Source organism: Mesitornis unicolor, unplaced genomic scaffold (genome assembly GCF_000695765.1).
Source record: "Mesitornis unicolor isolate BGI_N332 unplaced genomic scaffold, ASM69576v1 scaffold35519, whole genome shotgun sequence".
In the NCBI taxonomy this organism is placed as follows: domain Eukaryota; kingdom Metazoa; phylum Chordata; class Aves; order Mesitornithiformes; family Mesitornithidae; genus Mesitornis; species Mesitornis unicolor.
Window position 1 is genome coordinate 120,081 of NW_010208861.1, and position 23,089 is coordinate 143,169.

A 23,089-nucleotide genomic window follows, 5' to 3' on the forward strand; every position below is an offset into this window, starting at 1 on the left:
TGGGAAAATAAGGTCAAGATTAAAATAATGATGTGAAAGCAAAAAAGTTTAATGATAGTGATTATGGGTTAGACTGTTGGAATTTTAGTATATTCCTCTATATTTGAATGCACGTAGTATTTAATGAAAGAAATGCCAGCAGATGGCACTCAGAAGTATGTAGCATGCTTCAGTTTTGTCATATCACTAAAATCTGCTATTGCTGTTCACAGCCAATACTTTTCTTTATGCACTTCTTATCATCAGTTTTAATAAAATCTTTACTCCTTAGGTTCATTACATACTGACAACAATCAAGCATACAGAGAGTACGCTACTCAATATATATAATGGCATTACAGTTCATATTAGAAAAATTCAGGACTACACGTACAAACAAATTATCTGGACAGTCTTTTTTTCTCTGTTCTCTCATTTTGAAAAATCTACTGGGGAAATTCAGACCTAGTGGCCTAATAAGTTAATGGGATTTGGCATTGCACTAGGCTTGGATGCCATCTTGCTTAATGTGTTATGGTTACATCATGTGTAACATAAACCAAATTACCAAAGTCTTTGGATCTGCTTCTGTGACTCAGCTTTCTACAAGAAGGTATTTTTATCCCCTTTTTGCATGTCTTTTTTTTTATAAATAACATTGCCAATTTAGCAAATGTTGACTTTGATCACCAAATTGCATTACATGCTCATTCCCATGTATTAAGTAGCAAAATTCAAGATCAGAAACTGCTTAAAATAACGTAGATTCAGTGGTCATGTCTAGGAGTAGATAATTCCATTGTCCTAACCATGGAGATTAGAGTTACACAGGGAGATACAGCCTTCCAGGTAACTTGAGTCTGTGCCGTGGAAATCTTCACACGCCACTGCAATAACCTTGATACTGTATTCAGTGAAGAGACATTGCAGAAAGTGGAGCTCCAGGGTTATATTCCCCTTGGACGCTACTGCACTGAAGATGATTAGGAGATGAAATCTACCCTAGGAAAAATAGACCACGTAGAATACCAAATGAAATACAGTCTTTCCAGGAAAAAAACCGAACCAAAAACCCAAAACAAAAACCCAAAACCATCACAACAGGAAAAAGCACCGCAGGATTTGAAGATGAATGTTTAAGAAAAATCAGAAGAGTTTATTAATAGGTAAAACAAGAATCCCTACATGCTAAATTGAAGAAGGATGTAAAACTTACACACTGTTCTCCTAAAGGCTGCTTGGAATGCTAGCAAAATACTTTCCCCAGTGACACCTCTAAAAATGTTTTATTCCTTAAACAATGCAGCATGAAAATGATTTTACTTTCTTTCCACACATAGGAGTGGTATATGATAGCCAAAGGAAAGCCACAATATGCTCTGAATTTTATGGAAGAGCATCTGATTTTCAAAAGCTGGATTCAACAGTCAGTGTGTAAGGATACTTTGCTTCCTGGGGCTTAACCTTGTCCCAGAATCACAACAGTTATAGTTACACTAAGATCCCAGTGTAGATTGCTGATGAAATACCATAGATCTAGCTTTAATTGAGGACAGCAAGGGAATAACACTTGAAATATTTGTGAAGTAAAGAAATATATATCCAGGGTGTCTTATGCTGAAGCACACATCACTATCAGTGAATAAGGACAAACATGGACCTTTCACATCTCCATAGTAAAGCATTACACACGTACCACTAAAGCTAAGAGGCTCTGACTCACATTAGTGAACAAAAGCCATTCCCATGATAACCAGTGATGGAAGCATCCCACCCAGTAACAGCATCAAATACAGTCATATAAACCGTGCAGAACACAGCTGAAATGGAGGTTGAAGTTCTTAACAAAATTATTGACATTACACATTAAACAAGAATTAAAATTTGGAGGTCTCAATAATGGCTTTCACCTTTGTATTAATTTAACTATGAGTTATCTTTGCTCATTGCAGTGACCAATCCACAGACTAAATAGTCCTGCCAACGCAGAGAGGAATCTAAAGGACACATGAGCAGAGGTGTAAGACGTGTGTGACTACGCTGATGCACTACAGCCAAGTGCTGTGTCAGACTGAGAAGCAGCAGGTACAGGAATTACAATAGTAACACAGCCAGCTTCCTGAGGGGACAACTCCATCCCACCTAATCCTTTCTGCCCGACTGCTTCTGAAAGAGCTCTATTCTGAAAAGGGCTGTGCGTTTCGATTGCATTTGTCCTTAAACAGGTAACATACCTTAGCTCTCAGAACTTGCAGGATTGTGCTGTCAGATGGACTATATTGAAAAAAGATCTCGCATTTGTACTTCTTTTAGTCTAATTCTTCCATAAAAATCAAAGCCATTTTACATATTTTTGTTCAGCCACAGTTTGATTCCTGCAGCTTATTAGTCAAGTACAATATGTAACTACTCTCCCCTTCAGTTAAAAAATGAGTAAAGGCACTGAAATGGCTTCAATTCCACAACAACTGAATGATTTAATTACAGAAAATGAACTGCACACAATGCATACACATAAAATATAAAGAGGAGAACAGAATCAGAAAATCATTGCTCTTAATAAACAACAACACCCGCCCTCAACTGTTCTGTTAGTACTGATATGACCATAAAAAATAACTGCAAACAATGTTTGATCCAGACAAAGTGGTTTCAGTGCAATGTAATTTATTTAAGAACTGTAAAAATGGTAGAGAAAATTGCTAAGATATATTTCCTTATTTGTAATGTCATGTATGACGTATAAGAAAATGGCAGCTAGTCATGATGTTGAAATAAGTAACTGCAATTTTCCACGCAAAATTTTGAAAGAAGTAATGTTTATACAAGACTTTAGAGTTACAGACAAATCTTTATGCCATTAAGTATATTATAGTAACGACTACACACCATATTCCTCTTCTGTGATCTTCTTGTAGAAGCTACTGTACAAACAGAACAAGTACAAATACCCCAAGAACTGGCACCAGAGCCTTATTCTTGAAGCAGAATAGAAATGGATGCAAAAAACGGGCAGGAAGAGTTCCCAGAAAGCAACGCGGCAGTACTGGTCAGGATGGAAAATGTGGGGTCACAGCACACCAGCTGTTCATCTTTCATCAAGTCTTTCCTAAGGCTCACAGAAGTGAGATTAATGAAAGGACTTGAGGAAAGTCAATTAAGAAAGTGGCTAAAGTAGATTAGCTTTCATAAAATTGAGATTATGCAGTTAATGTTTTTAAGTACATATTTGAATGTTCCTATCTAAGGGATGAAGTGATAAGAACCCAACTGGTTTGATGTGTTACCCTCACATTGTTTGATATGCTTTTTTTTTCCTCCGACTGTTTCCTTTTAACTCAGAATATGAGACCCTCATGAAAGAAATAAGTTTTAATTCACCTTTGCTTCATGTTAAACCAGTCTTGTAAACGGAGTTCCAATTTAATGTTAGGCTAAGTATAGTTCCAAAAATCATCATAACACTCTGGTTAAAGCAGCCTGTAGCTCCTCTAAAAGAAATGCAGACATACAGGCTGCCAGAAACAAAGAATGCAACTGTAAACCTCCTCTGAAATTAGAGACCTTGTGTCTCCCCCTTCACAAGGTCTCCCTTCAGTTTCTTTTCAATACCACTTGAGTGCTCTGTATCTCTACATCTACTTCCATTTTTCTTCTATTCTGTCTGGGGTCTACATTACAAATCACAGTAAACAGGCAGAAAATAATCAACATCTTCCAGGAGGGTTTTGGGAATCAAGGCAGGGTGTGTTAACCAAGGAACCTAGCCATCCAAAACCAGTGTGTGATTTGGCTGCCACATCTAAGGCATTTCTTAACAAAATATCATATCTTTTCCTAAGAGCCATTCACTTTATCCGCTATTTTTTTTTCCTTCTGGAGATTTTATTTTGTTCTGCTCTGTTTTGCAACAGAAGGGCAAACATTTCAGCTGTTTTCTGCTTAGATCTTAATATGACTTTCACGATCATTTATATTATATTGTGGTAGGCAGTTGTTTTCTGGTCTTGAATTGGGACCTCCCTTTGCTACATAGTGTGAAGGCATTGCAAAAAAAGACTGCCTTTACCCCAAATCACGCCAGCATAAATTAACCTTCCATAAAAGCCCTTTTCCTGTATTTTACAAGCTTCAGCGTTGCTTGCTCTCTGAAGAGCGATCATCTCAGTGTGTCTAGAATGGGGAAATGACATCAATATATCAACTAATGTTTTGGGAGCATGTTTGCATAGAGAGGCTATGCTGGGGTGGGGGATATAAAAAAAAGAGCATGGAAGACGTATCTTTAAATTTTAGAGACAAGAACTGTCTGTCTTTGCGCACAAATATTGGAACAAATGTGAGTGAATGTCTTATGTACTCGATCCCAGTCATTTTAACTCAGAGAAATTGACTGGAAAATCAACTCGTGTAGTAAATTGGGTTAGCAGACAATAACAATGCAGATTTTAAATGTGTTTCATCACTCTGAACATGTCTAGATTACAGCAGCTCTGGTTTCACTACAATTAGGAATCCGCGTTTTTCCATGTTGCATGTTGTATTCTGGATTCTGCATTCAGAATTTAGTTGCCCTGTGAACTCTGTCCAAGGAATTTAGTTTGTAAATCTGTTCTTGTCTCTCTTTCTGCTTATTGCTAACAGTGCTAACAATGCAGATTAAAGCTCTGCCTTCCATATAGTTTACGAGGTAATTGTATATTCAGATAGCATCAAATCTGGCAAGACAAATCACAAACTATTCCCATTAACTAGGACTATATATTTAAATCTTTATATTTAAAACATAAAACTAGGCCCCTCTGCTGATATCCACTGGGCTTTGTTGGCCCAGTTTAACCTCAATGGGCACTGGGAAAACTCAGCACTTCTAAAATCCAAGTCAACCTTCCTAAATACAGATTAAGCATCTAAATATTGGTAGCAAAGTGGTCGCAACCCATTAGAAATGTAGGACTATTAACAATCACTGAAAGCTAAATAAATAAATAAATAGCCTCTCATGTTGATAGACTCTACAGATCATAATCTTCCACTGGCATTAAGAGAAATTCAAGCAGTGAGCAGAGTAAGACATTTACTGAAATTCTTCTTGTAACTGTTTTAGTGGGACCAATCAATACAAGTACATACAAAAATTTCTCTGTAATTTTATATCAAAAGCAAGATATTAACAATGCTAAACAGCACTTGAATCCCTTAACGTTTTACTCAACTTTAATAAGTGGCTGTTATATTTTTTATTAAACCAAAATTTAATCCCAGACACATATGTGTTACTACCAAGCCACGGACTAAGTTTTAATAGGCAAGTTTAAAGCCCTTGAAGGCTGGGATTTATAACAGAAATGCAGACTAACTGCCATGAATAGAGCCATATAATATAAAAGAACTATTACTGAAGGACACATTTTTTATGACTAGCTACTTATTTCAGCAACTTTTTCTTTCAAGTATCCCTTCTATAGCAGCATAATTTTGTATTCAGCAGTAATCTCCATGAATTCACTTGGTATTCGTGTGGATGTCACATGTATTTCCACTGATTTTCCACTGCTGTTTAGGATTAGTTAATGGGCACTTAAAATAGAGTGTTACCCCTGTGGGAGTAAAATAACTTCAATTTTGGTGCATGTTTCCAAGTCGAAGTCGACATTATATTGAGCACAGCTCAGTCAGCTGTTGGTTTTTAAATAATCTGCCAACAGCCTCTTTTAAAACAATAAGGGAAGGGCAAGTGGAAAGATACCCTTTTATCTCTGAGAAAAAAAACACTTATGAATAAAATAGCTGCTTTGTCTATAAGTACCAGGGGACAGATGCTGCTGTAAATCAATCTGGCTGCACTGAGGTCAGTGAGGCTATGTTAATTCAAAACTGTTTGTAAGGATATGTTTTGTTCAGTTCCTCACTGATTGTGATGCCTATTCTACAAACGATTATCTTTTATAGTGGGTTCAGTCATTTTACTTGTTTTCTACCTTTCTTATTAGTGTGTATTATAGTGGTAGCAAATACACTTTACAGTCAAGGAAAATGCTCTCACTTGGGATTCATTGATTAGTTCTTATAATCTGCATTCAAGTATCATGAAGAATTCTTTTCAGGCAACTCAAAATAACTAAGGAACATAAATTAATCACCCAACTCATTTTCTTAATAAATACTGTATAAGACCAATAACTACTAGTTTGTCTCAAGCTTTTGGCTCTTCTACTGAATGGTACAGCAGAAAATTAACACAAGAAATGAAGCAATTCTAATATTCCTTTTGTAAAAGACTTTAAGGCTAGTTGCTTTAAGCACTGCAGAAGCAGTCTTTAAATAAAGACCAGAATATTCCAACAGTTTTGTGAAGTGCCATTTGAGACATCAATATGACTTCTGAAATAACCTTTTATTTTACAGTTAAAATTCCCTGATGAATCGCCCAGCACTTATAATATTCAGGCTTGCAGCAGCGGAAAGGTGATATAACAACAGGTATCCTTGGCACTGTAACTCTCCTGGATGTGGTTACATGTGCTCTTGCATAGTGTGGGCTCAGTAAATGTGGGTGTCTTGCCAAGATCTGGGAAGGCAGATACCATACAGGGTGTATGGAAGAGAAGATGCACAGGGGTATTGGCTTTTCAGGGCAGGCAGGCAGAGACAGGCAGACTTCTGATACTGCTTTTTAACATGCACTGCAAGCCAGCTCCTCCCTACGTCTACAAGCAGAGGGATGTGTACTCTAGCTTAAGTGTATCTAAGTCTGTGAGTATGTGGGAAGTATTAAAAATATTCAGACCTGTTAGTGACTGGCATACAGGCAGACGGGGGCTTCCTGCATCACAGACTTTTGCTCCTGAGGCCCTGCCTCTGAACTCCCCCAGCCGCTCTTCTGTGTACCAAGGAATACCAAGCTCTCCAGCAGAAGGGAGTCACCTTTTACTCCACCGCTATCCTGAGAACAGGGAAAGGAATGCCAGTTATTACTAAACTACCCTAGCTGCCAATGGCCTGATGAGGCACCAACACACCCCTACTGCACCTTTACTGCCTTCCCTTTGGCCAGATTCTGGCTTTAGTTTCCACATTAAGAGTCACTGCTGACGTGAATAAGGAGGACAGGGGAAATATAAGCAATTTATTAACGCTTTGTGCTGAATTTCAAATGATCCTGAGCAGTCTGGATGCTAGATGCCCATTAAAATTAACAAGAATTGGCATCCACCAAGTCTCTGTGGTTTTGATGTCTCAGCTGTAACGTGCTGTTTGTTTGTTTATTGGCTTGTTTGAAGTGCACACACCCTGAGCTGTGAAGACCTAACCCTGTTTACACCAAGACACAATAGCTGCTTCTACATTTGCACTGATCTTTCTTTTTTTTATCACCCTGCACACCTTGGGTCAATTCGACCCCAAGAGTTCATTTCAGACCACAGGTCTTTTAAGCTGACCTGTTTTTTCTCCTAATAGGCAGTCTAGGGGATGTCATTGTTGCAGTGTTTTGTTACTAGGATCCTGTCACCAGTTTACACATTTGATAGATGAAGCTACGGAGAATTGCAATATTATTCATATTTACACCCCTGAGAGATACAAACTGCAAATTGAGACACGAAACTTTCAAAGCTCTCCCAAGAGGCAAAATCACTTCTTTTTGCTGCTGATTATAAAGAAGATTGGCTGGCAGATGTTAATATTTGCAGTTACTCTCTGACAAATTTTCTCTAGGTACGGCTAATCAATTTTTGTTGCATAGAATGAGAAATGGAGCTTGAATATTCAGATGTCTAGACATGTAAATACATTACCTTTATAAATAGATTTAAATGATTAATATCTATGAAAAAATAAACATGAAAAATGGATAAACTAGAAGTGTTGGGTGAAGATTCATGGACTATTTAGATTATGGATAGCAACATTTGTCTATACATTAGGAGGATGAAATGACCTATGCAGTTATCACAACCGTATTTATAGACAACACTGGTCTTTCTAAAATAACTCTCTTATCTTAAAAACTCTTTAGCTCTAAAGACAGTTTAAGGACTGTTATTTGAAACAGTCCTGTTCCAGACAGATATATCACCACCATAGTAAGGATAATGCAATTTGACCAATTAACACTGTAGAAATAGATGCTTTCCCCATGCAGGGTCCTGCAAATACTTGAACTAATTTAACAGATGCAAATAGGATGTTCCAAAGGCTAAGGCTTTTGGGAGTGACAGAAGTGATCTCATAATAGCAACATGATTATTGCATTCATAAATTTTCTCACTTCATGGTGATTGAGTACAATTCTCTGGGGGAAAAGATGAAATTTCCTCCCTAGAGATGAGCTGTATCATCACAGTGACCGTTCCCTGATGTGCTATTAACTGCTTTGATCTGCCCATGAGAGAAGCTTATAACACTATCACGCACCCCCTACCAAGCTGCCCTGATAGTTTTACACCCCAAATCACATCAGATTCCTGTAAATGCCTCTGAGAAGCCCTGGTGGACTGCCACAGAGCAATTGTGTTGTCTCCAGGTAACACAGAAGACACTCCCTGCTTTACCAGCATACCTACTCACTTAGCTATGGTATATGATTAACCTTATTATTTTGGAATCGGTCCACTGTGGCAAATGATGAAGCACCATATGGCTTTCTGAGAATGAAAGCACCATGTCCGTGTGGTGCAAGGAATTTTTCTGGATGGGTGGGTGAATTATGTATTATGATTCATCGTCGAATACCAACCTGAAAGAAAATTCTTTCTATGGAGACTATTTAGACCGTTTCTATATTTTATAACAGGCAATGGATCAAAGAAGAAGTCTGAAGCAGCAATGCGTACTTAATGACCTGTTCCAAGGAGTAAATTATGTCTGGAATTGTCAGGGTATTAAACTTAGTAGAGCAGAGCTTAAGCAACAGGAATGGAAATTTTCAAAATATAGTTCATTCTTTTACAGTGACACGATAGTAAAATAAAGTAACCTCTGACAATATGATTTATTGAAGAAACTAAACAAAAGATGTTGGAGCTGCTGTGTACCAAAGTTATTTAGCTGTTCTATTACTTTTAATGAATAGCCAAGATCAGTGAATATATTCAGCAAGATAAGGCTCAGTGCATTTCTGATAAGGGGAGAAAGGTAAAAAAAGAAAACCTGCATCAATTTTTCATTCAGAGATTTATTTTCTGGAGTTTTATATATATAAAATCCCAAACAAGCAACAAAATGAAACATCCTATTTTCTCTCTGGTCCTTTTATCCTTTTTAGAATCTGACTGGAAAAATATATTTGTGTGACAATGTTTCAGGAAAAGGTCAGAAAAAAATCAGATGAGAGTTTCAGAAATTCACAGGTGTTTGTGATACGTTTCTCTGTTCTCAATGGGACATGAAGCTAAGACAAATCATGGCCTTTACTTGTAGCAAGCGGCTCTGAAAGGCACTTTACAGCACTTTTACCTGGGCAATGACCCATGGCCTAATCAATAAAGGGCTATCATTTTTATTAGGGCTGAGCCTTCTGTGACTGAACAAGCCTGAGTAAGTGGTCTTTCTGTCCTCAACTTGTGCATGGTGGCATTCATGATCCTGGTTTATATTGCCTATTTAAACACTTGCAGCTTTCCCACAGTTAATGAGGGTGAGGACATGACCTGCCTCTTTCCCAAAGGTGACAAGACTATATAGATTTTTATGTGGACCTGCTTGAAAGTGGAACATACATTTCCTTATACTGTATTTTCTCCGTGTCCCAGGGAAATACTTGTTGTAAGTGCTAGGGAGAGTAACACAAATGAAGCATTTCCATTGCTCTTAACTGCACAGCTGCATAGGATGTTCCACGAGCTGACTCAAAAATTACTAACAATGAGGTTTTTGGTGACAGCTGAAAAAATACATCAGTTAGAACTCATCTGGGCCTCCTAAAAATGTGTGTATAAACATAGTACGCTAATAACTGTTTTAAAACTGTTAAAAGATATTGAATAGCACATTGATGATTAATTTATTAAACTATGACATACTATTAATTTGACGACTAAAATCAGCACTGATCATAATTTTAGTAATATGTATAATGGCTCTCTTTTCAGACTAAAACCACACAGTCCCTCAGGTACTGCACATTTCTATAATGAAACGGTGGTCTCTGCACAAAGTAGAAGAGTGATGGTTTTAGTAAGAGTAACAGGAGTGACAGCATTGTCCAGCTCTTTACACAGAATCACAGCAGATAAAAGTTACAAGGAAGAGTTGGAGGAGGGCACTGCAGAGCCCCCATACATTTTCACAGGGATCACATGCCAGGCATGCAAGGAAACGAGAAGATGCTTGTGGGAAACTCTACTAAAAATCTCTTAAAGCTGGCATCGTTGGTGAAACAGAGGGAGAATACGATGACAACATGTAAGATCTGAATAGACTTTATTAATTATCCATTAAACAGCCTCATAAATATATAAAGAGCTATGCAAGACCTAGATTAATATAGTCCTTCCTCCAAAGAGATATTCAAGCACCTCAATTCTTCTCCCAACTGAAGTAAATGGCAAAGCTCTCATGACTTCATGCCCAGTCAGAAATATAAAAGTCAAAGCATGATACTGTGTTTTAGAGAGAGAAAATATTTTCTTATTAAAAAAAAGGAAAAAAAAACATTGGAAGCCAGAACAGGAAAAGAGAGCATAGGGTAGACTTTCTGAATCACAGGTCTTCATGAAGGACAGATCTGAAGGATAATCTGAAAAACAGTTTAGGAAGTTGCACGGCTTAAATAATTCAAGCTCTATGGTGCCTGTAAAGTTCAGTGTTAAAATCTTGGCTAACATTTGTTCTGAAAGAGATTTTTTTCTGTCACTATGAGACCTGAGGTCAGATGTTGACCATACAGCATCTGACTATATTAATACTGCCTACTTATAACAGTCCTCCTCCTTCAGCCCTCCAGCCTCCAAGAAGGAGACAGTGTGATTATTACAGCACATCTGAGACCCCTGTGGCTGTATTTTCCTATTGATCCAGAGCTCTCTCTGACATTATGGAAGCTTCTGTTCATCACGGATGGAGTACAGTATGTGTCTTTAGAGAATCTTGCCAGTGAGTGTAAAATCTTTTCAAAACTATAGTAAAATAACAATAAATAATGTCTTTAACAGGCTGTAAAATAAAGACACAGGACAAAAATGCAAGTGAGTCTTCTATCATTTATATTCCTTTGTCATGAGTTACCTGTAACTTTATAATCAACTCTGCATTGAGAATTTACACTGTCAAACTGTTCAAGTCACTCAAAGGGGAAAGCAGAGTATTCTGTCTAGGAAAAAAGTCTGGTAAAACCAGTGAGAAAGCAAAGGTGTAAAAGCTACATAATGGACAGCAATTAACCATGGTAATGCCCTTATAACACTCCAGTACAGGGGCTCGTCCATCTCAATTAACACATCAGCTAGGATCCTAAGTTCTTCAGTGGCTGAAAGTTCAACGCCTGTCCTCCTGCCTCAGAAGCCAGTGGTTTAATGGGTGACCATAGTGGGAAGTTCAGCATCAAGAAACCTGCCACAGCCTCTTCTACTTGAGTGTGGCTCTGTAACACCGAACACAGGACCCCACTTCTCAGTGAAGAGGCTTCCTCATTTGGGGCCAGCCAGGAAACAAATTATCTCAGAGCTTAGTGAAGAAGAGAACCCACAGTTTCTTGTCATCTTTCCTTTAAAAAAGGAGTCACTGACTCATGAGGTCTCCTTAGCACTGCTGAAGTGCGACATGGAAATGCAAGGCAGCTGGCAATGTTTCACAACACTCGTTTAATGACAGTAACACATGCCTCCTCTGCAATCAGATCTGTAACAAGTGGTGGTATCCTTGGAAGAATGTTGGGTATGTCTGCAATTTATCCAGGTAGATCCTTTACTCTGATGCTGTGATTCTTCAACTTTTGGAACCTGCAATGTCCTTTCAGCTCATATGTCTTTGTACAACTGCCTGAACTGTTGCCACCAATTAATGATAGTTAATAGGTCCCTGACTACTGAGAACTCTTGAAGCCAGTAATTACAGCCTGTTCACATGCCTCTGCCCTGTAGGAGCAGAGCTGCTGCTGACTCTGCTGAGTAACATTTTATGACCCCTTTGAGAAACTTGGGAAGGCTGTGATCGAGTATTTGAGAAAACACTGATCTAGTATTTATAAAAAGGTATTTTGTAGGAGTGTGTAAAGCATGTTTTGTGTCCATTTATACTCCTGCATAGTATGTGGGCTGAACCACATCTTACAGTTCTATTTTTAAGAAAGAGTTTGGCATATCTAAACTACACCTCTTTTTCCCCTTTTCTGAGTGCAATAAAAATAAGCAGTGATGTCAAACTGCACCATTTCCCATCACTGAAGAAGGGGAAGAGGGGAAGCTTTAGTGATCATCTCTTTGCTGCTTTAAAATAAGATCCTGAACCCCGTGCTACTGCTGTATTTGTTAGAAGAGTTTTCTGACTGGCCTAGATTTAGTTCTTGCGTGATGGGATGATGTTTAAGGAAGGGAGCAGATTGTAGAATTTTAGTAGCCATCTTTCCAGAATGGTAGCCATCTCTGATGTAGTGGTAAGCGTCTTTAAATGGCTTACCAGCAGAGCTTATTTCTCCTGCTACAGCAGACTAGAGATCTCACAGTCACAGAATCACAGAATGGTTGTGGTTGGAAGGGATCTCTGGAGGTCACCTGGTCCAAGCCCTCTGCTCAAACAGGGTCACCTAGAGACACTTTCCCAGGACTGTGTTCACACAGCTTTTAAATATCTCCAAGGATGGAGACTCCACAGCTCACATTCACAGTGAAAATGTTGCAGGATGTTCAAACGGAACCTCCTGTGTTTCAGTTTGTGCCCATTTGCTGTAGTTCTGTCACTGGGCACCACTGAAAAGAGCCTCATCCTCTTTGCATCCTGCTTTCAGGTATTAATATACATTAATAAGATTCCCTCATATACACCCCCCACCCTGTCTCATCTTTAGGCTATACAGTCCCAGCTCTCTCAGCCTTTCCTCCTATGAGAGAGGCTTCAGTCCCTTAATGATCTTCGCAGTCTTTCTCTCCAGTGTGTCCACGTTTCTCTTGTACTGAGATGCCCAGAAATGGACACAGTGTTCCAGGTGTGGCCTCACCAGTGCTGAGTAGAGGGGAGAGATCACCTCCCTTGACTGGCAATATTTTGTCTAATGCAGCCTGGGATACCATTAGCATTCTTTGCACAAGGGCACATTGGTTTAGGCACGACAGTACAAGGGCTCTGTGACTTTGATAATGACAGCCGAAATCACTGACAACAGAGGGATTTTTCCCACTGGATTTCATATATTCCATCCCCGTTCTTGGGCCAGAATGAAATGTCTCAATTTTGCCATTGGTATCTTGAGTATCTAGAATATTGCTCATTATATAGCTGAAATACACACAAAAAAAATCAGAATTGTTTCTTAATATTTCTGTTGGTTTGACGGTTGAGGAACTCAGTGACATAGGACTTCACGTACAAATTCTCACTTGTTCTTGGTTTTACAAAACTTTATTGTTTGCCCAACACAATGATAGACAAAGTTTTCTCTCTAGCTTCCTCTCTATAAACAAAAGTGAATGAGATAAAGAGATGTCAGGACGTACTGACATTTGTCCACTGCTGATATTCTCCTCTTTCCCCCACTATCACTTATCCTCTTTTGACCTTCAAAGAAGCATCACACCATTATTAAATCAATGGTTTTAAGAATGTTGTAGCCATTATAAAATACTGCCTCTGTTTTCCTTTTCTCTGGAGATAAGAACTTTCTGGGCATTAGGAAAATATTATCAATATACATTTATTTAACATAGGTACAGTCAGGCTAATGAAAGCAGTAGGTGTTCAATTTCCAATTACTCAAACATGTTCTGCCACAGAGGGCTTTACTTCTCAACAACAGAGAGAGAGATTAGGAGTCCTGAGGCTTTTGACAACCTTTCATTGCATGATCTTTTCTCCTCCATGTAATTACATGCTCCAGCAGCCACAATCCCCTCGCAGTGACAGTGAAGGGAGGCCATTTCTTTCAGGTTTACATTATCCTGCCTCCGGGTTCTAATGAGAAGAGGCAAAAGAACAAAACATCTCTCTTCTGATACATCTCCGGTGTCCACCTCCATGTTGCTCATAAACTTTGGTGTCCAACACCACACTTGTTCACAGAGAAAACAAATTCCTTCTCCTGTTATGCACAGGGATTTTTTTTAAACCCTGGATACTCTATCTTCAGGAGACCACAGACACCAGTTAAAACTCAGTGAGTACACTTCGTAGAAGGAGAAAGACCACAGAAGTCACTTTCAGTTAACCAGAAGAATTAGCAGGTGACTGAAAGATTTTCACTATGAAAAGGTGATCTACACTGAGGATACATTTCTTACTGCCTCAGTGCACATATTTCATCTCCATGATTTACAGATACAGAACTCCGCGTAATTCCAAGTACAGACTAGGCTACTTCTGATTTAAACAATTTTGGCAGATTTATGCTGACTTGTATAGATGTAAACTTCAGAGAGTGGTTCATAGGTGAAAAAGCTTTTAGGAGGTCAGGATGTTCTTGGAGAAATCTAGAGAAATAGATGAAAATTGGAAATAATTTTCCAGCAAGGCTGCGTGGAAAGGTGCCCCAGGGTGAGCAGGCTGAGTACACCTCTCCAGCCATCTGTCAGGAGGGATAAGCTGTCTTCCTTACATGATGCTATTTTTAACAAAGAGACAACTCTATTAAGAAATCAATAACAAGTTAATTACCACTTGGTCATCTCTGCTTTGCACTCATAGTAATGATGATGAGAATTTCCTGTAGTCTGAGTTATATGAGCTCTTTAAAAGCAATAGTTTACGCAGGAGTTCTGTGGGATTGCTCTTGGGACTGGGTACCATTTGGGAAGCAGCTATACAATCTAGCCTTACAGTATCACCAAGGCAAAACTTTCAACCCTTTTACTCCAGAAATACAACCTCATATGGCTGTTTGAAAAAAGGGGTATGTAATTGAACAAGTCTGGTTCCATCCAGGTAGGGCAGAGTTAGAAACACACATAAACCAGTTTCCTGACTTCCTTTCAGACTGCACTGGTGTCACCAGCTGGGTCATGAGAACCCAGCCTGGAGCCTCCTCTAAAATTCGGCGTTTAACAGAAGTTATCATGAGCCAGGCAAGAACAACGTTCACAAGACACAGCACAAACCAACTCTTGGGCAGTGTCTAAGTATATGACGTGTTAAACTCCCTGGGAGTATATTTCTAGAACAAAGGAAAAACCCCACACTCTGGATTTATTGCTGCATCTCCCTTTCTTTAAAAAAAAAAAAGAAAACTAAGTCAGTAATGAGTACCCCAAAATCGCCATCAATGTAGTATAATGAAGCATGAAATGGTGTTTGGAGATGAAATCCATCTCATGAAAATCTTTTGATGGATGTGAATTAAATGTTTAAACTAAAAAGGATAAAACTTCAGAAGTAGTTTGTACGATTAGATTGCTCAATAGGTTTGCCATTAAGTGTCTTCTTTCTTGGATTTTTAATTCTCCAAGGATCTGAGTCACCACAGAGCAAGAATAAAGTACTTCATTACTGGTTTCTTTGTTTCAAAAAACAGATTAAAGTAATCAAATAATTTGTTTTATTTTCTAAAAGACTAGTAACAAATCAGAATCACGTATTTCCAAAACACCAGAAGCTGAGCTTTCCTTCCAAAATTCCTGTTCTGTGTTTGGTGGTTATTTCTAAATCGTATTTACCAAAATTACTTTGTTTATCAACCTTTCTGCCCTTTACTCCTTTACATACCACTTCTGTTGCTGAACAAATGCAACGGAAATAATTAGTGCCTGAAGTGTTAGGATTTTTCACTCACACACCACATTTACCCATATTCTTGGTTTTGCTAACAGACTTCTACACATAGTGCCTATTCTGGGGAAACTGTTTCTTTCCTACTCCTATTAATAACCTGCCTATGCTATTTATTCTATAAATATCTATGCTATTATGAACATGATGTAAAAATTACTGTCTGAACATGTCAATTTACAGCTCGTCTGTTTTAAACTGTCTCCCTCATTCTGTGAAACTGTGGGTAAATCTGGTGGATGCTCTGCAGCAGTGAGAGGCAGTCACTGCAGAACTGTAGTAAAAGGCTTTTTCATTTGCAGGAGCCAAATCCACATTTTGTGGGTCCACCTAACTTGACTGTGACATCTTCCCAACCCTTAGACACAGTTTATCTGTGGCTGCTGCTAAACATCAGAACCAGAACCCTCTCCCTGTTGCCCGGCGTGCTCAGTGCATGGTTTGTTACCCAGGGTCTGCCAGGAGCTCGTAAGTAGGCTGCACGGTTTTATAGCAAGGGAAAAACACAGACAGCAAGTGTGCTTCATGGGGAGATTTTTTTTCAGTTCCTCCACTGCCTAGGTCAGCCACTGAAATAATCTCCCAATCTTCAATTTATTTGACACAAAAATATTAAATATCTGATTTACAATGCATTTTCTTTTAGTTCAACAAGCATTTTGATTAATATTTTGCAATTAATTTCTCTCATGTAATAAAACCTGAAGCAGGGCTACTTTCACATCACTTAGCCCACAGAGAAGCTGCTTTGCAAATATTTTACCCTGCTCTCCTCTCAGTCTTTACAGATAGATTTTTATAAATGTAACATATAGGATTTTTCCTCTGGAATCTGTGAGAAAAGACAACAGGAGATGAATCACAAGTATTTTCCTGCAATATCAAAATGTGTCTATCTTTCTGAAACTCATTTAATAAATTATGTGAAAAACAACAGCTTGGCTTGCTAAATGCAAATGAAAGTGGGTCTCAAGTTGTTTCTCATTTAACAGTCACTTATTTCAATGATGCACAAATGAGTAGTTCTCACTATACAGAATTATGGATTGACAGAAAAACTTAATAAAACAACATACTCTATTAAGATGTCTAGGTGGTGTCATCTGTGATGAATCTATTGATTTGATTTCCCCTTCTTAGTAAAGATTTTATGATAATAAAATGGTAATTAAACTTGAGAGGTTTAGATCCTTACAATAAACAGATCCCACAGCTTCTTGATTGGAATCAAATCCATCCACACAGCGATCCCCAATGTAAGGCAGCTGGAGAATCAATTCTATCCATAGCCTTCAAAATCCCATCCCAAGTTTATTCCCAAAGTCTATGCACTACCTTGAGGGGGAGGCATTTTCAGAGAGAAGAAATATGCTTTAAGAGTTTACAATGACTTAGTTTGGAGCACAAACTCCGAGGACCACCCTAGAATAGTCTAGGGGTAGTAGCTCAGGCCATGATGTTTTAATCTCCATGTTTTAGCCACCAAGTAACTTTCTCTTTTCTTACACTGTCTCCAGATTAACTTGTCACTGAAGGTCATTACATGCTGCAATGGGACCGATGCTCCACTCGTTCCTCATTCATACAGACCAGGGCTGGTGTCTGGTAAAGCCAAAAACGTGCACGACCGGAACACAGCTAGGCTACATCAGGTAAGCCAGAAAGGGAATTTTTTTTTCAGTTAGAAATTGCGTAAGATTAAAGTACTGTGGTTTATTTTGCTTGAAAAAGAAAACATCAGCACTTTCCAATAAGCAAGTTTTTTATCTGCAGGTTTTTTGTTTCAGTCCAGTAGGAATTGAAAATTTCAAGCACTGCAGTATAATCTTGTCTACACTAAAAACTTCATTAGAGCAGTCGTGGTCCATAGCAGACACAGAAATACATAGCTTCTCAGTCAGGCTGTTTGCCACAGGATTAACCATTACGTGATGAAGAATGTTTGACAGATGATCATCAAGAATCCTCCTTCATTCCTATGCAGCAATTTATTCACAGGGTTGATTGTGATCTCATACTTTGTTTTAGAAAGAAAATCCCTCTCTGAAATATTGCTTGCCACTGGAGCACATGTCATCTTGTCAATGCGTTCATCACCATTATCATATTCTACTAAAAGATTGGCAAATTTGTTCAGCTGTGTAAGATAGATATTATAGCATTTGACACATGATTTCGGTACTGAAATGATTTTTTTGGATGTGCTGTATACTTTGGCACTCTATTATGCAACACAAGAGTGAATTTTCTCATTGTTATCAGACAAACAAGCCTTGAAAACTGGGAGTCATCAGGGAAGAATTATTCCTAAACCCTGAAAATGGATTTTCTGAACACTATAGTTTCAGTTCTAATTCTCTTACTATAATATAGCTTGGGTCACTGATTGCTCACATTCCTATACTGATTGACTGGAAATAGGAATAAGACGATGTCTTCCCCTCTTCTTCAACTCTTTAGAGAAGGTGTTGCTTGGGGAGGATGTCTCCTAGTTCATCAATTAATTTCCATAATGGGATTATGTTGCCTAATGCAGCTAATGAGGAGCAAGGAGAGAAGCAAAACAGTAGAGAGAAAAGCTTGTAAGGGATTACTGCTCACAAAGAAATACCTTTTCACTATTTCTCCTGTCTGAAACCTGAGAAAGAAACCCAGCTTCCTATTAACTAAAACAGTTTTTATAATTAAAATCTCACATAACATTTATATAGACTCACCAGAGCCTCAGAATCTGCAGCGGTTGGAGGGACAGCTTTCAGACAGCAGACTTCAATTGTCCCACTGCAGATTCCTTACACTTCAGTTACCCCCTCTGTATTGGGTTTAACACTGCTTCCCTACCTAGTAAGTTAAAATGCAGGAAGTTAAAACGACCTGTGACTTGTAAATACATTAAACATTAAGTGGTGCACAGGCACTGCGATGAACCGCATGGACAAAGGATGGCATAAAGACTGAAAATCTTCACAGCAATCCTGTGAGGCAAGCTGATTTTATAATTACTGTAGATTTGATAATCACCGCTGGTGTGAAATATGGAATATATTCTGACTGTCAACTTCAGGAACTTGAAATTTGGCATTCGTAAACTTTTCATGGTATCACAATAACCACTAGAGTAGGGAGAGACAACTCACCTGTTTTGGCTTTCGTTGAGACAAATGAAGGTGTGAAGCAGTCTCATTTGCGATTTGAAGATAGAGGCTCGACTCAGTGAGAGTATTAGGTCAACAGCTTTGGGATAAATTTGAAGTATGTGAAAGAAAGGTCCATATGTCTGATGCCTTTCTCTGAGCCACCTTATCACAGAAACTACATCTTTTAACGATAAAGTCGTCGTTACAAACCTCATGAATTTTTACTGAGAAGTAGCCTTTTTCAGAAGCAGAATGTACTTCGAGGTAAACAGCATCTCCAATATCTTCATTTTGACATGGTCTGTTATAGAAGGAAATAATACAGATAATATCTGTTCAGCCTGCTTGTTAGCACCTTACATTTTCCAATGCAGGGTGCTCTAGCTTAAGTGATTCTTCAATTATTTTCAAGACTGAGTGCTTTGTTTTGTTTGGTGTTTTCAGTGTTCCAGTAATTAACAAATGTGGCAGAACATTTGTCTTAATTGCACAGTGAAAGCCCCTCACAATAGTAATTGCTCTATAAAAGTCCCATAAAACAAATCTACTTGGCTTGTGAAAAAGCACCCTCCAATAAAAAATTGATGAAAAAAGATTTGAAAAAGCCTATTGTCTTATAAGAAAGCTTCTATGTGTAAACAGCTACCTTCTTCGAAGAAGGCAAAGAAAAAAGGACTATGAGAAAGTGGGTAGTAGGTTGGAATAATTGGGAATTGTTTAAAAATGCTTTATGGGATGTCCCCAGATCACAGTGTTGTAGTCATGAAATAAACCTGTTTAAAAAATATACCTTGTTCTAGAGTGAAACTAAAGACCACAATGAAGAAAGAGCCCCTACAAATATGCATATGTAGAAAACAAGAAAACATCTCTCAAAATATCAACTTTATGTTTGTAGTCATTTCATTGTAAATAGTTTGAAAATACAATCAAAGGTGCAATGTTTGAACTGCTAGAATTGGGTGATACTGAGGATTTCCAAAAGTTACCCATAGGGTGGTTTCAAAGTTGCAGAGTACATTGTACTCTGGAATGGTGTATAATTTTGTAACCCTCACATCTGAGAAGGAAAATCAAAAGATGGAAGGATACCTGAAGAGGCCATGTAGAAGAGATGGGCATGGTTCTTTAAGAGAAAAAGTTGTATTTGAATACACACAGCTGGGCTTCCTGAGCACTCATCCAAACCAGTGCAAACATAATATCATTCAGTGGAAAAATCACAGCAAACATTTGAAAGAACAAACAGTGACCAATCTCAGGGGAGCATTTACTTATGAATAATAGACAAATGTGAACAAAATAGGGTTCCTTTTGATACTATTCTGGATGCAGGAAAAAGCCATTAAACTTATTTTCTAAATTAATCATTCAGAAATACCGACTCATTAAAAACACAGGGTTATTTGCACGGTAGGACCTTTTTATTCATTTCTGCTGCCTTTTGCTGAGCTTATGTACTGTCATTTTTAACACAGCCCCAGCCCAGCAGTCCGATCTGTACTGTGCTTTTCATGGTCTTGCCAACTTCTTCAGCAAGAAAAATGCTACAGCTGAAAAGATAAAATAAAATAATCTCTCCTGTTTAAGTATGAATTCAGTATTTTCTGCATGGATAATCTGCAAGTTCATCAGGCCTGTATGGCCTTCATGTTTTCAGGTGATGGAATTTCTTTAGGTACAGGAAAAACTAGCAATTTGGTAGCTGCAAGGGCCGTAGCCTGAACTCCCTTTGAAGTATTATCCAGGACACTGTTTCTCATGATTAGATGTGATTTCAAAACAATTATTTAACATAATTTGTACATAGATCTATGACAAAATCCTACCTGATTATGATAATACCTAACTACAGGTTATCAAGTACCATGAATCATGATTAAGAGATCTAACACACAAAACTGAAGACACATAACAGCCTTCATCTGTGGTGCACCTGTTTATCAAGTCAGTTTTCCACTTTCAAAAGCCACTATATATTATGTACTGAGATTGTATGCAGAGGGTGGAGATGGAATGAATAAGCTGTATTTTGAGTGTGAAATAAATATGTAGGTAATTTCTTCAAAATCTTTCACTCCTATAATTTTAGCTGAAAGCCCCAGAAATCTTCTGCCAGTTTTTTCTATTGGCATGAAGGAGTTACCTTAGAATATTCACCGTGGGGGGGAGAGGTGCATTTGCAGTTGTTATGCACTCATGTATGCAGCTTTCAGCATACTGTGAAATATGTAGCTCCAAATTTTTGATTACTGACTGTACAACACACAGGTAAAACTCAATTGAGGTGCCATCAAAATTCATGGAACTACTCTATTAAATTCCATGCACTTAACATCAGACTTGCATTCTATTTTAAACCCAGCTGAAATTCTTAGGGCAAACAGCTACTATTTTGCACTTTTTAATACTTTTAAAAAATGAAAATGTTGACGTGCTTCCCATGATTTTATCTCAATGGCTGAGTATTGCTATATGCTAGTAATTACATTTTGTCTTTCTTGCAGATATTGAATTTTTTCTATTAAATAGTCCAAATTAATAGATTATTCTGCATGCTCTGCCTTTACTAGCAAAGCTTCAGTTCTTCTGAATGTCATGAAATCAGCATAATTAACAAGTGCAATATCCAAACCCTACAGAATACCAACACTGTATTTAGCCTTTATTTACTTTATGGCATGCTGAGTGAATGTTCTTCCAGCTGCTTACAAAATTCAGAAAGCTTAATTCATATACCTGGAGATTAATTGATTAAAGAGGATGGCTATAGCCCGGATCACACTGGTACTTGGTTTATGTGAGATTTCCAGCTTTGCGTTAGCTAGGACACAGAACACTAAGCAAATGCTGGGGAGCCTGAGGGACTAAGATGGAAGAAATAACACAAAATAACACCCATACTGGTTAAACAACAAGCGCACAGTCTGTATTAGGAAAATTTCAGAAAACAGCAGCAACAGAGATGATGGGAAGCTCAGTAACAAAGGTGAAAATGGCCAGGAAATTGAAAGGGTGCTGGATACTGGGAATCTGCATAGCAACCTCTTGCCAACAGCTGCATTAAACCCACAAGTTTCACAGCAAATCCCACTTGCCTTCCTTACAGCAGCATACATCCCAGAGTGTGTCTGTGAGCCACAAGAAGATGAACTTTGCAATCACGTTGATTTATCCAGCCTGCGATTTGCAGTGCAATGGGACTTTGCATCAGATACTGTCGTGTTAATGTTTTTTTTCCTCTCCATAATGAACTATTGTAATTTGTCTCTTAAATAAACCTACTTTTATCAAGTGAGCACATCTGTGTTGGCTTGCAGTCGATTGCAGGCCATTTAATAGCTCTTTCATTGTAGAGTTCTGTTCTTCACAAACTAATCCCCAGTATGGTCATATTCCAGGAGTAATGTCTATGCAGTGAGTGTGAAAGTCGACGTGTACTCTCCTCAGGAGCCTTACTTGAAACATTTGTAGGCCTTAATGATCCATATGGTGCTGTTATAGGCAGTGGGATAAAATGCCCTATTTTTAATAATAACTTTACTTGAAAAGAAAACTTCTTTCCAAGGGAGACAGGTGATGAAAATGGGTAAATGATTTAAAAAGTGTTTGTCACACTGTCTAGAAACAATAGGTATCACAAACCCAGCTTTGGGCCACATAGCTGTAGTTAAAATTTGTTTATGTACCTAACAGACCCCACAGCTAGCTGCGAGAGACAACAACCTACTTCAGTGTTCAGAAATCACAAGAACAGCACAATTCAGCAATAAAGACAGCTCTTCTGCCTTTCTGTTTCAGTCCTCACACATATTCACAGCCGTAGTCAAACTCCAAAGCAAGAACTATTCGCACATTAAGTCTTGCATTATTTTAAAGGCAGAAGTCTCACTTCTGAAGGACAGAGAAGTATCAGCAATTGAAGTTACGGAAGCAAAGCATCTCAAGTATTAAGGAAAAAATCCCCACCACATCTGTCTGTTCCAAATCAAAATGCATGCTGTAAATTGGTATTATGTGGTAGAAGCTAACACCCTCTTACAATATATACCCAGACATTT